Here is a 13,587-nt window from a genome sequence, read left to right as displayed (position 1 = left end):
ACATTTAAAAAAAAAAAAAAAGGGAGTCATGAGAATGAAGCATGCAACTTTCCTAAGACATAGGACAGATAGTAACTTAATTTTTATTTAATTTAAAATTTTTTAAAAAAATGTGCTTTCTGAAATGGTTTATTTCCTATTTTAAGAAGAAAATAACTTAAAAAAGCTATAATTAAGTAATTAAATGGGTTTTTTTTACAAATAATAATAATAAATATCCATAATTTTATCCAAAATAGTAAAAACATATTTCCCTGTATACAAATGCTAAATAGTTCTCAGAAGTGATTGAAAGTTTTATCATTAGCAGCTGTGTTATTGCACTACTAAAAAGACATAACCTGGAGTCCGCATATTTATTTACCTTTTGCTTTTAAATAATGATTTCACTGACTGTTGTTTTGACCTGTGTTCCCCCATGAGAGATTTATAAATTCTGATTACATGTATAGATTCTGATGGGAACTGGTTCAAAACAGCTGTCAGCTCATGAAATCCTTAGTCAAAAGCAATAAAAGGCAAATACTTCAACTACTGGTCAGAGTTCTTGTAAGTTCAGTCACATTTGAAACTTTATAAAGTTTGGAAGTATTTTTTTTTTCTTACTTAATATAAAATAATGACTGACATTTATTATCTTTTCTTCTAAAAACATGTTCTCTTGTTTGCGAAACTCAAGAACTTTGGATATTTATTATTTAGGAAGTGTGTGTTATAAATGTTAGCTGTTGTATAATACATACAATGACATTTATCTTCATTTCTCAGTCCAACCTTCATTTGCAAATATAGTAATATCTGAAAGCAGTCATGGTGAAAAAGATTCCATCTGTAAGAATATCCTCAGTAAAGATTTAACTCAGTATCGAAATTGGATATCTTAATTATTTTATGTGTAGGCAAGCATTTTTAGTTTCATTTTCCTCTTAATTTTGAATAATGTTTTTGGAAGATCAATGAAATATATTTAAAAACTACTTGCAGGCTGGATGGGGCAGGAGATACAATAATTCATCCATGGATCACAGCTAATATACAGTAAAGGAAACCATGCTTAAATCTTCTTGGAATAAAACAGCAATGATAAACAAAAACAATAAGCAACATGCAGTTAGATTACATAATTTTCATTTTTTCCTTTCTTTTAGGCTTACACGGTGATCCGAATACATTTTAGAAAATTTGGAGACAACTGCCGTGTTTGAGTAAAACTCTAATTTAATATAAACCAAAATCCACGCTCGACGTTTCGACCTTTATATCAAGGTCATCTTTTGGAGCATATATACAGAGAAACAAGCTGCACTACAATCTACATGGTTTGTTAAAGTTACTGACCAACCGTTACAACAATTATTGGCCTGACCTCTGGTGAAAAAAAAAAAAAACTTACTACATCAACGCTAGAGTCCTATTATTAATATTATCTATTGGTTGTAAACTTACATTGGGATCAACATGTCAATATATATATATTTTAACACCATGATTATACATATAAATTCCAACCAGTTGATATGGAATGATTTCCAATACTAGCTGAAGGTTGCCTAGAGTCCTGAAGTATGCTGGATACTAAATATTAAGTAGGCTGAATGTGTGCCATCCAGATTCTTGGAATTTTCATGCCACCATTACATAATTTTCCTAATCTGTCACCCACAACTATGAGTTCTTCTCATTGTTGTCTGCTTAATTAAAAAAAAAAAAAAGATTTCTTTTTTTAATGTGCTTTCCTACAGAGTAAATGCAAATTATATCTCTGATTTCTTGAGCTTTTGCTATTGTTATTATTTTTCAGGCATCTCCTTAGAGTGAAATACTCATCATAGGAGCTCGCTCTAAGCATTGTTCATGCAGTACTTGTCATAACTTGGATACTAAAAAGTATCCAAGTTATTTAGTGGAACAATTGAAGAGATGGCATCTCTTCAATTGTTCTCAAACATTGTGCTCCAGAGCTAACACCTGTCATGTATCATCTCCACCATCTATTACATGTGCCTGGTGCTTACTCCAATGAGTGATAGCAATCTCATATCCTGCCTCTACTCCAAAAAAGGAAGTAAAGGTTTACAGGCAGACTACCAACCAATCTCATCTCTGTCCTCTCCAAAATAATTAGAGGGCCACTTAAGCAACCATGAGTATGGATTTTGCCATTCAAGATCCATAGCTGATATCATAGCTTCAATTGTCGTCTACCACTAGACATGTGCCATGGAAAGTCCAGAAAAAATTGTGCTTTTGCCCTTGACATTTCCAGAGTTTTGACCATGTTTAGCATTGAGACCTAAACAAATTGCCATCCTTTAGTCTCCCTGCCATCCTCCTTAATTGGGCAGCCAGCTTTCTCTGTGAGTCGTGGTACATGGCTTCCTCTCTTCGAGCTTCACCATCAATGCTAGAGTGTCTTGAGGCTCTGTCCTATCACCTACTCTTTTTCTCCTATACATAAATGACCTAGTCATAATAACTACTAATCCTATCCATAGCTTTGCAGATTATAGTACTCTCTACTCATCCTACTCATTTCACAAACTGTGCAGTACTCTGACATGTTAGGCTACGAGATCATCTACAGCTATTGCCTTAAATATCGATTTACACATTATCCTCCAATGGAGCAAGGACAAAATTGTTTTATTCAATGCCACATAGTATTGCCTTTTCTCATGCAAAAGATCTCAGTTAACCTATCCTTACCCTCAGTAATACACAAATCACCCACCAGACAAGATCAGATCTCTTTGCTTGAACTAATGTTTTCCTCCTGTCTTTCCTAGTATAAACACATCACATGAATAGCCTCAGCATCTGAGAAACTTGGCATTCTCTTTTAACTATATAGAAATCCCAAATCTGTCCATGTTTAAAATTATCATCATTATTATTATTACATAACACCTCCAGGGAGTCCAAAGACTCTTCTGGAAGGGTACCTACTCTACACCCTCTGTCTCCACAATCCACCAACCGCAACCACCTTCATCATCTACACCAATGCCATCTACTGCTGCCCACCACCACTAGTATTTTCACATATAAATATCCATGCCCACTACTGGATTCAAACCCACAGCCTTTTGGCTGGAGAGCGGGGATATGCTAACCACTCGGCCAACCAGGCCAGCAAATACACATATCACCAGACAAGATCAGATCTCTTTGCTTGAGCTAACATTTACCTCCAGTCTTTCCTATCATAAACACATCACATGAATAGCCTCAGCATCCAAGAAACTTGGCATTCTCTTTTAACTATATAGAAATTCCAAATCTGTCCAAAATACTACTCACATTTGGGGGTACCTAAAATTTCCCTTAAAATCCTCATTCCCATCCTAACAACCAATTAGGCTCATAGATGATCCCTCTCTCTTACGGATTCACTTCAACATCTCTTTCACAGGTGCAGTGTTTCAACACTGTCTATTCTGCAGGTACTTCCATTGTCTTTCTGCAGTTAATTGGCAGCCATTATTCCTCCACTTTCTGTTGTGCCTGTTAATAATACAAGAGCATCAGCTGCCTAACACCCTTTACTGTGCAACTGCAAACACAGCAAACCTGCTTCTATTCTTCCTCTTTTATTCTGTCCTCTGAAACAGCCTTCCTCATGAAGTATTCCCAACTACAACCTGCAAACCAAACATGGTACTGATGTGCTTATAGATTCCTAGTTCCTTTACCACTCATGTATGGGGATCAATACAAAAAAAAAAAAAAATCCCAATGAAGCACTTTTGAAACATCATCTGATTCACTGTCAAGTTATTTGGTCATGATCGGTTGCCAACAGATTCATTAAAGAAGTTTTATTTCCAACCAGGAGATAGCATCTTATGAAGTTACAAAGGAATTAACTTGTTAAATTAATTTTGGCACTATTAAAATGACCTGTCAGTTATTGTTGATGTTATTAAAAGAAAATTAGTTAAGGAAGTCGAAGACTCCAGTAAAGTGAAGCTTCTTCTAGATGCTTCTATGGGTATTTCAAATGAGGAGGAATTTGTCCTTTATATGAGATACATAAAAACTGAAAGAGACATTTGTTTCCATAATTTATTTTTAAAACTCAACAGCTGCATAGTAATTTGTGGTACATTATGGGATTTATGACAATAATAACTTGTCATGAGTAAGCATTAAAACAGAGAGTAGATGATATGCTGTTGCACATAATTTGAATCTGGCTTGTTTTAATTTCTATAAAGATGTTCCCTTGGTTGCCAATATTGAAACAGTAGAAAATTATATACCTTTTGCCAGAATTCACCAAAAAAAATTAAAGCATTGGGAAAAGCATGTTACAAACAAAAATCATGAAGTTCAAGTATCTACATTCAGTAAGGTGAGTGTCTAATAGAGTGAGGCACTGACTGCACTTGCTAACTACTTTGCAGTAGCAAACATTTGGAGGAGTTAGCCAATAAACTAGGAATGATGTTCAACATCATAATGCATGCAGATAGCTATTCAAAAGTTGAAAAGAAAAAATTTAATCTAATAAATGAAGGAATAAGTATTTTGTAAAAAGATTTAGTGAAAATGAATCAAAAATTGCTAAAGCTATCTCATACTTACCTGGCCTGAAGACCTGGTAGATTCTGAGAAAGAAGAAATTAAGATTTTTGGTAAATATTTTGATGATAATCAAAAAACAATTATAGTAAATTTGGTGAACCACTGGTAATGAGTTCAGAGTTGTGGAGAAGCATTTAAATATACAGTACCTTTTTGAAAGAACAATGAGTAATAAGAACAGCTTTCCATTTCTCTCAAAACTGCTTAAAATTGTAGCCATTACAAGGTCTTGAACAAATACTTGTTCGTTCATGACCTTAGCTTCTCTAATAAAAGGGAATTCAGGGTGGAGATTCATTCATGAATCTCCACCCTGAATGATTTATTAATGATACAAATGAATGACCTCCCTCTCTGCAGGACTTTATTCAAGAAAAGATGTACTAGAGGACATAATGTGAAGCCCATATGTAAATGAACAGTAAAGTGTTAGTGGCAGACATTTTTAAACCCACATTTGAAAAGGAAAGAATATTTCTTTATAATTATGCATAATGTGTATTACATAATAATTAATAATGTATTACTTTATTTTGTCACCATAACATTTGTTTGTTTGTTTTTAAACATCACTTATAACCATATTTATATAAAGTAAACAGAGACTATAGGCAGTTAAAGCTTTTTTTGTGTATTAGATTTCAGTTGTATTTGTGCAGCTCTGTCATTAATATATTTTTATCATTGTACTGTTTCCAGGACATTGCATTGTTATTCTTTTTTTCATATTTCCACTGAATAGGTTAATCATTGTTGTTATTACATGGGCACCTTGTGAAGTCTGAAGACCCATCATTGAAAGCTAACACTAATTTTGATACAACACTATTATTGATACAGTGACTATCATACCTCTCCTTAAACTTATTGTAGAAAGTTTTTTCACTTGGTTATCATCATCATCATTTATTTATTTATAATTTTACAATTATAAATAGGGAAACAAATCAAAACAAGAGTCTGTGTACACTGAGATAGGACTTAGAGGTTCCTATGATGTGAAGGAAAGCTAGGCCTCTCTGTCATATGCTAATTGACAGATCTTTAGTGCGGAGAGTTGAGGAGAAATGGGGAAGAATGTTGCTGATGTATCTTTAATGTTGAGTTCGGGGTCTGCCTCTTTTACTTTTCTCATCTATAGGGGGGTGTAAAGGACTAGAGTATCAAAAGGTGCAGAGGGTGGGTGTCTGAGTTGGTGGCCAAGCCATTTTATTTGGTTTCTTTGAACAGTGACTAGAGGATCTTGCTGGGTTTCCTCTAATATAGTAGAGTTTGGAATGTAGTCTTGCCAGGAGTAGTCCAGGATATTTCTTAAACAAGTAGCTGTTTATAATATTGGTTGCTGCTTTTGTTGAGTTGTTCCAGGTCTGGGAGCCATATAGAAAGATAGATTGGCTGGTGCACTTGTAAAGACGAATCATCATCTCCTTTGAGATGAAGCTTGACTTCCATTTTTTATTAAGGCTTCTGTAGAACTGAAGTGCTTTCCGTTTTCTTGTCTTAATGTCTATTAAGGAATCTGAAATATGTGATCCTAGGTATACAATGTCATCTACTTTATCAAAGTAATCATTTTGATTTATATAGATGTGCCCATCTATCTGATTATTTTTTGGGAGTTTATTTTTAGTCCAAATATTTCTGCAGTTCTCCTAAGGCTGTTGAAGTGGTTTTGGGTATCTGTGATGTTAGAGTCAATGAGGAGTCCAGATTTAACTTGGATCAATTTAAAAATGTAGTCAATTACTATGATGAATAGAATGGGGCCAGAGTATCTCCCTGTAGGACTCCTGTCGTGATGGGAATACTGTCTAATTGTCTCCATTAACTAGTACTGTAGCTTGATAACCCTGGTATGGTGCCTTGATTGCACTAATAATTTTTGGTGGAATGCCATAAAGTTTGAGTGTTTCCCAAAATCATTCCCTATCAACAGAATCAATTTAGTAAAGTCTATAAAGTTCAAAAACAGTGGTAAGTTCTTGTCCTTTGAATCCTCTATTAGTCTTCTGATACATTGAATGTGTTCTAGAGTAGTACCACATTTTTTAAAGGAATCCAGCCTGGTTTGTGCAAAGTAATGGAGTTATATGTGGTTCATTTCTATTTGTAACATTCTATTGTAGATTTTTAGTGGAGTAGATAAAAGTGTGATTCTAATAAATTTAGTTTAATCCTTTATCCAAGTGTGAGCAAACAAAGTTTGCGCCTGAAAGTATCTTTAGGAACCCAGTCCTGAAGATACTTTCAGGCGCAAACTTTGTTTGCTCACACTTGGATAAAGGATTAAACTAAATTTATTATACTCTAACCAAGTGGAAAATAAACTTTCAAAAGTGTGATTCCTCGATAGTTTTCAGGTCTGTTCAGGTTACCCTTTTTTGGAATTATTAGACCCTCTTTCTACTGTTCAGGAACTTTCTCAGAGGAAAGTGCTAAATTATATATATGTAGGAGTTGTTCTTTGATGACTGTAAAGTTCTTTAAAGCAGCGCTTTAAAGCCTCAACTGTTATACCGTCTATTCCTCATGATATTCCTGCTTTTTGTTATTGAAGCGCCATTGTGAGCTCCTGCATAGTGAAATAGTCGCATTTGATGCTAAGAGTTTCCAGTATTATAGTTTCTGAGATGAAATCAATGTTTGGGGTTGGTGTGTTTAGCAGAGTTTGGAGGTCTGTCTTCCATTCATCAAGTTCTTCAGTCTTGTTTTTAAACGAGTTTCCATCTTTTTTCTTGATTCTCAATACTCTGCGTTTTCTTTCTGCTGTGCTCAGAGATTTAAACTTGGTTATAAATTTAAAAAATTAAAGATATCAAGAAATCATATTCTTGTTTAATCCTTTAATTGGATAAAAGTTTAATAAACTTTTATTATATAAATTATTATATTAAATAATTTTAAATAAATAATTAAATAATTTGGATAAAAGATTAAACAAGAATATCATTTCTAAAAAAAAAAAAAAAAATCAGCTAACGCCTTTTTATTCCTGTATATGGGAGTAGGCGAGGCCATTTAGCCCTATTTTCTTGGCATCTTTAATTTAATCTTGACTTAGTCACCAACAAAGCACTCACAACCAGCCGTAACCCATTCCACCCAGTACAACTCTCGCAAAAAATCTAATCTTTGACACCCTTGGCTAACCACACTTACACAACTCCAGGTGTGACCTCTTGTTTTCTCATGCCAAGTCATGTATTGAAACATTCCTTTAGCATCTTCTCTATGAAAGTATCCTTTAGCTTATTGAATGCCTTTGGCCTAATGTGTAAACTTGCTGTCGATGTCAATAGGTTGTTAGCATTTTCTTTTCAAAAAAATATATAATTTATGTCTTTGTTTTGTTTCCACTTTGTCACTGTAACTACAAAATTGTTTAGTAAAGGAACAAGAATCAAATTATCTCTTGAATTAATTCTTTTATATATGCCATCTGCAAGAAATTGCTCTACTAGTTATCTCTTATATAAGTTCCTGAAGCAAAATTAATTTAGACCAATAAAAAATAAATAAATGAATAAATATGCCACTTATAGTAACTGCAAGTTGATGTTAATATGACTTTGGTGCTGCTTGCTTCTAATTATCCAGACACTTTTTTCCTCTGCTGGATTAGAAATGTTGAACCTATAATATAAACACACAGGCCCTGAAAATATTTTAGTACAACTCTAATGTTTTGGTAAAGTTTTGTATTTATTTTACAAATTTGTCTTATTTCTCTTATTTATTCACTTATCCTCCTATTTCCCCCATTTTAAATACCTGCATCAAGTATGAATTATCTTTTAGTCCACAATCAGTATGACAAATACCAGATAACTTGTAGTCAGCAGTCAACGTGTTAATAACTTATGTTTCCATCATCTTCCTTCTTTTTCTTATCAGCTAAACTTTGTAACCTACAGGCTTTCAGTCTACCCATACAGACAAACCAGTCACCATTTTGCTCACTTGCTGCTGGCCTTGTTAGTGGTTAGCATATCCTCTCCCCAGCCAAGAGGCTGCAGGTTCGAATCCTGCCAAAGAGCATAGATGTTTGTGATTATCCTACTAACCATTTACCACATATACTGCTGTAACCTGTGTCCTGGCACAGTATGACCTTTGATATTTTTTATAAAAATCAAAAAAACTCACTTGCCTCTGAATTCTCTTCACCCTATCCCCAGGAAACCCAGATAACTAAATCTCTGCACAAGTTGTCCAGATGTGGTTGTACCAAAGTCTTATAAAGATTCTTATAACTGCCTTATCCCTGCTTGTCAGTGTGTTTTCTTAAAATTCCCACATGCTCCTTTTGTGATATATGCTCTGAATTTCAGCTCTCTTGGCACACCATTACCTCTAAACTCTAGCTTCATCAGACTGATACACTGAATTAGCATCTGTTATCCTTTCTATCAATCCCAAACTGTCAGTCTATTTAGATCATCCTGCAGGATCTCTATATCATCTTTATCTATTTATGTTACATTGCTAAGCATTAAGAGAGGTAAATTTCATCAGAGTGATGAATAAATTATAGGTATTAATTCACAATTTCATATAATAAACTTAATTTATAAAGTCAATTAAAGATAACATTAGACTAATGTAGGAATTAGAAGGTCTGAATTAAAAAAAAAAAAAAACCTAGTGTGTCATCGGGATTAAACTTTCCCATATTTTTGACAAGGATAGGCAATCATTTCGATTCAAGTTAGGGCGTTGAAGTAAGGCCTCAGCACTCTCTTTGAATAGGCGTTCGAATTTATAGCGACATCTGTGTAGAAGTTGAGTCCTGGACCAGATGTCGCTATAAATTCAAACACCTATTATATACATTATCGCCTATGCATATGCTTTGACTTCTCCAAGTGACTTTTTTTCGGATGCCCCTCTTCTGGTGGTCTCCACTCAGCACTCTTGCGCTTTGTTTCAGGCTCATACTCAAAATACCATGTTTCGTCACCAGTAACAATCGTTTCAAGGAAGTTTGAATCCTTACGAGCCGTTTTAATGAGGTCTTTTCAGTGTTCAATTCAATGCATTTTTTGGTCGTCGGTCAACTTGTGTGGAAAAAATTGTGAATTCAATTTACGAAGGCCCTCTTAGTCAAAATGTTGTGCACAGTTGATTTTGGAATTCTCAATTCATCTTCAATCAAACTCACAGACAATTTCGGGTTTTCTTGGATGAATTCACGCACTTTGGATGTTACTTTGCTAGGTCCAGTTTTTTGACAGCCCGACTTTTCGTCGTCCTCAAGCATCTCACGACCGCTTTGATATCGCTTAAACCACTCGTAAACTTGAGTATGTGATAAGCATTCATCACCGTATGCTTTTTAAAGCATGTGATGCATTTTGGTAAAACTTTTACCAAGTTAAACACAAAAGTCAATCGCAGCTCTCTGTTTGAAACTCATTTTCCAACTGTTCGTCAAAACACACTGTCACTCTTGGCACTATAACCTGCTTCTAATGAAACAAATATCATAAACAGTTGACACAACACTAATGAAGGTTGCCACTTTCGACAACAAAAAGATACTACAGGTGGCACCACTGGTTTCTTCTATTTTCGAAAAGTTTGGTTTCTTTTTGGACAGAGGGTGTATATCTCACCAACCTCTCCAATACTTGAACCACAACTCCAAATATACAGATCAGCCTATAATTTTGCCTTAGCCTTATCACCACCTTTGTGAAGTGGAACAATTTTTTCTGCCTTCTGCTCCTTTAGGACTTGTGCCGTTGCAAGACTCTTGTTAAACAGGTAGGTCAAGGCTGATGCTAACTCCTTGGAACATTGTGATATGTCATCCAGTCCTGTTGCCTTATTGACATCTACTCCTCATATACCTTTTGCTGACTCACCATTAAGTCTTCTCTTATTTCATTCTCTACACTTGAGCTTCTGATTTCACACTGAGGATGAAACACCTTAATGAAATGCTCATTGAGCATCTCAACTATGTCCCTTTGCAGCAGTCACTAATCTCCTACTTTCATCCATTAACAGAATCTTATTGTAATCATTCTTCCTTCTATCTGCCACATATTAAAAAAACTCACAAGGATTTTTCTTAACTTTGATTTGCAAATTTCGGCTCATACTGCACTTTTGCTGGCCTTACCAGCTGAGTTCTTCTCCTGGCCTGCTCTTTATACTCTTCATGCAACAGATTTTTACCATTATTCATCTTGTGCTTCCTCCAAAGTAGCTTCTTCTTCCAGATTTCATGCTTAATCCTCTCATTCATCCAGTTCACACCTACCTTATTCAACATTTTGAACTTCAAAATACACTCACATTGATGCTGCTATGTATTTCTTTGTCAGTTCTCAAGCAGCATTGATTTCCTTACTTCTCAACTCTTCATTCTATGCTTTAACTCCAAGCTGTCTCCTAAACTTCTCATAATCACCAGCTTTGTACCTACACATATATCATTTCCTCACAGAAGTCTCCGTTTGATACCTACGTTATTCATTCTTTTGCTCTTTGGAATACATTCATACATTGATGTTTTTAAATATCTTTTGGTCAGTTCCCACATGGCATTTACTCCTCCCACTTAATGCCTCATTCCATCCTATAGCTCCAAGCTGTCTCCTAAGTGTTTCATAATCGCTAGCCTTGTAATTCCACATATACCCTTTCCTCACAGAAGTCTTAATATGGCTAGTCACAATCTAAGTGATCACTTCATGATCATCACCAACTGGAGGTAAGTGCAAAACTCCACTCACAATCTCATCCTGTGATGAAATAATCAGATTTAAAACTCTCAATTCTTGTGTACTCTCCATTACATACTGCTTGACACACTTGTCTCTTACAAACTCAAGAAATTCATTTTCCTTATTCCCAGTGCCCTTTTAGCTCTAACTTTTGGAGATTGAGGGGAAAGTTAATTCTCCATCAGTAGTCAATCAGAGATAGCTGGCTCAAACCTATCACTATTACAAACGGTATCCGATGAAGAGAGGCTGACCATTCTAGTCTATACCGCCATAATTAAAATCACCCTTTTTCAATAACTGAAGTTGGTTATAAAGTTCTTCATTATCCCCTTCACATTCCCTGGCCTATAACAACTTCCATCTTCCACCACACTTGCCTCAAAACCATTGCCTCTATTTCGCTCTTTCTTGTCTACCGTGTATGGACATAATTCCCATGCTGTCATCAGCAGCACTCTTCCCCCCCCCCCTCCCTTGTCCTTTCTATCCTTATGAAAAACACTATCCCTTTCTATTTCTGTTCCCATTAGAATATCATCTTCATTCATTTGTTATTAAAAATATATAACTTTGATGTAGTTATTTGATTTTATTTTTTTTTTTTGTTTTGTTTTCACTAGAGGTCAGGCCAGTAGAATAATCATTGTCTCTTCGGCGTACTGTTTAAAATGTAATATAGCTACCTATATTACATTTTATATTACAGCTAGTGTGTGTGTGCGTGCATGCATGCATGCGCACATATATACTCCAGATGATGACCTTAATATGAAGGTCGAAATGTCGGGATTGCAGAAGGAAATTAAAGTAATTATTTCTAACATAGTTGTAGGCTCCATAATTTGTCTGAAATGAATGCTGATCATCATGTGTAACACTAAAGGGAAAAAAGGAAAAAAAAAATTCATTCAACTATGTTTCACTTATTCCAGCGATTTTGAGGCGAACAGACTTAATCAGTGAATCAATTTCACTCCCTTATTTCTGATACTCCTGGCATTTTTAAATAAACACAACAGTTTACTTTTAGGTTTATAATCAGTCATACCCGAGCCACTTGTTGGTTGTGATTTTTCAACCATACTTGTCCTTGCCCAATCACTTTTATTACCACTTACCACATATATTTGCTGAGTCTTAACCACCCCACTTGCATCCTGATTTATTCCATTTCTATGCTGATCATCCCCATAATATACATTCACTACTACTATAATCATCCACTCTCCCCATGCCCTGTCCACCTGGGCTCCCTACATATCCCTTGTTCCTCTTACATTCCTGTTAACTCTTCATTTCTCATGCTACTACTGTTTCTACTGCCACACTTCTACCACTGTCCTGATTTTTCACTTCACTTCTTGCTTACTTCACTCACTCCAAAGCCATTTAAATGTAATCCGTCAGGTCTGTATAATTCCATTCTTCCCCCAAATACATGCCATACATCCATGAATGCATTATTTATCCAGTTTAAATGTAATCCCATTCAACAAACTTCAAAAAAAAAAAAAAAAAACGAATTGATATTAATCTTGAGTACTATTTTCCATCTGCTATATGCTATTTGTAGGCTAATACTGGTTTAGGGCAATTTTTTACTGCAAAAGGTTCTGATTTTCAGATGTAAGAATCCTATAAACTTAAAACTTTACAGATAAAGTCATATTACACCCTGTTTCAATCAGCTGGTGGTTGGCTAAATATTGGTACTTTACAAGCTATGTATGGGGGGGGGGATAATATATATACATATTCATCAATCGAATCTAATAATTCCCAAACAGGATATCACAATATTGTCTTAATTAGTCATTAATCAAACCCATTCAGCCCTCTCTGATTAGCTGACTGATGCATGATCTTCATTAAAAGTTTCTACGTTGAGTTCATGGGATCAGCTTGGTTTAGAGGTTTTATTTATGGATCAGTATTTAGTGATTCACAATGTGCCAGTTTTAAACATAAGATGCTGAAATGAGAGTATTAGTTGTTTTTTCAAAAAAAAAAAAAAATTAGTTTGAAACAACACAAAAAAAGTTTATGAAAATAAAGAGATGGAAAATATGAGCAAGAAGCAAAACAGTGACAAAACCCATTAATGTCTGTTGCAATTTTAATGATACAGTGATTTTAAATATTTCACTTCCCTGTGGTATGTTTGTGTTGGGAAAATGCTAATCTTGAAGGTACTGGATATTTTTACTTCTGTTACAAGTGTTTTTTTCCTCCAAGAGTTCAAATGTGATTCTGAAAGTAGACA

General features: G+C 34.9%; 1 protein-coding gene across 2 annotated transcripts in view; it reads left to right on the top strand.

The window, feature by feature from the left end:
* Positions 1-13,587, top strand: part of Mer (ezrin/radixin/moesin family protein merlin) — a 488,739-nt gene that overhangs the window by 473,790 nt on the left and 1,362 nt on the right. The window lies entirely within an intron of this gene.

Source organism: Typopeltis vanoorti, chromosome 4, assembly GCF_054136105.1.
Source record: "Typopeltis vanoorti isolate ZY-2024b chromosome 4, IOZ_Tvanoo_1.0, whole genome shotgun sequence".
NCBI classification, from domain to species: domain Eukaryota; kingdom Metazoa; phylum Arthropoda; class Arachnida; order Uropygi; family Thelyphonidae; genus Typopeltis; species Typopeltis vanoorti.
Note: the sequence above shows the minus strand (reverse complement) of the source record. Positions and strands in the feature narration are given on the sequence as shown.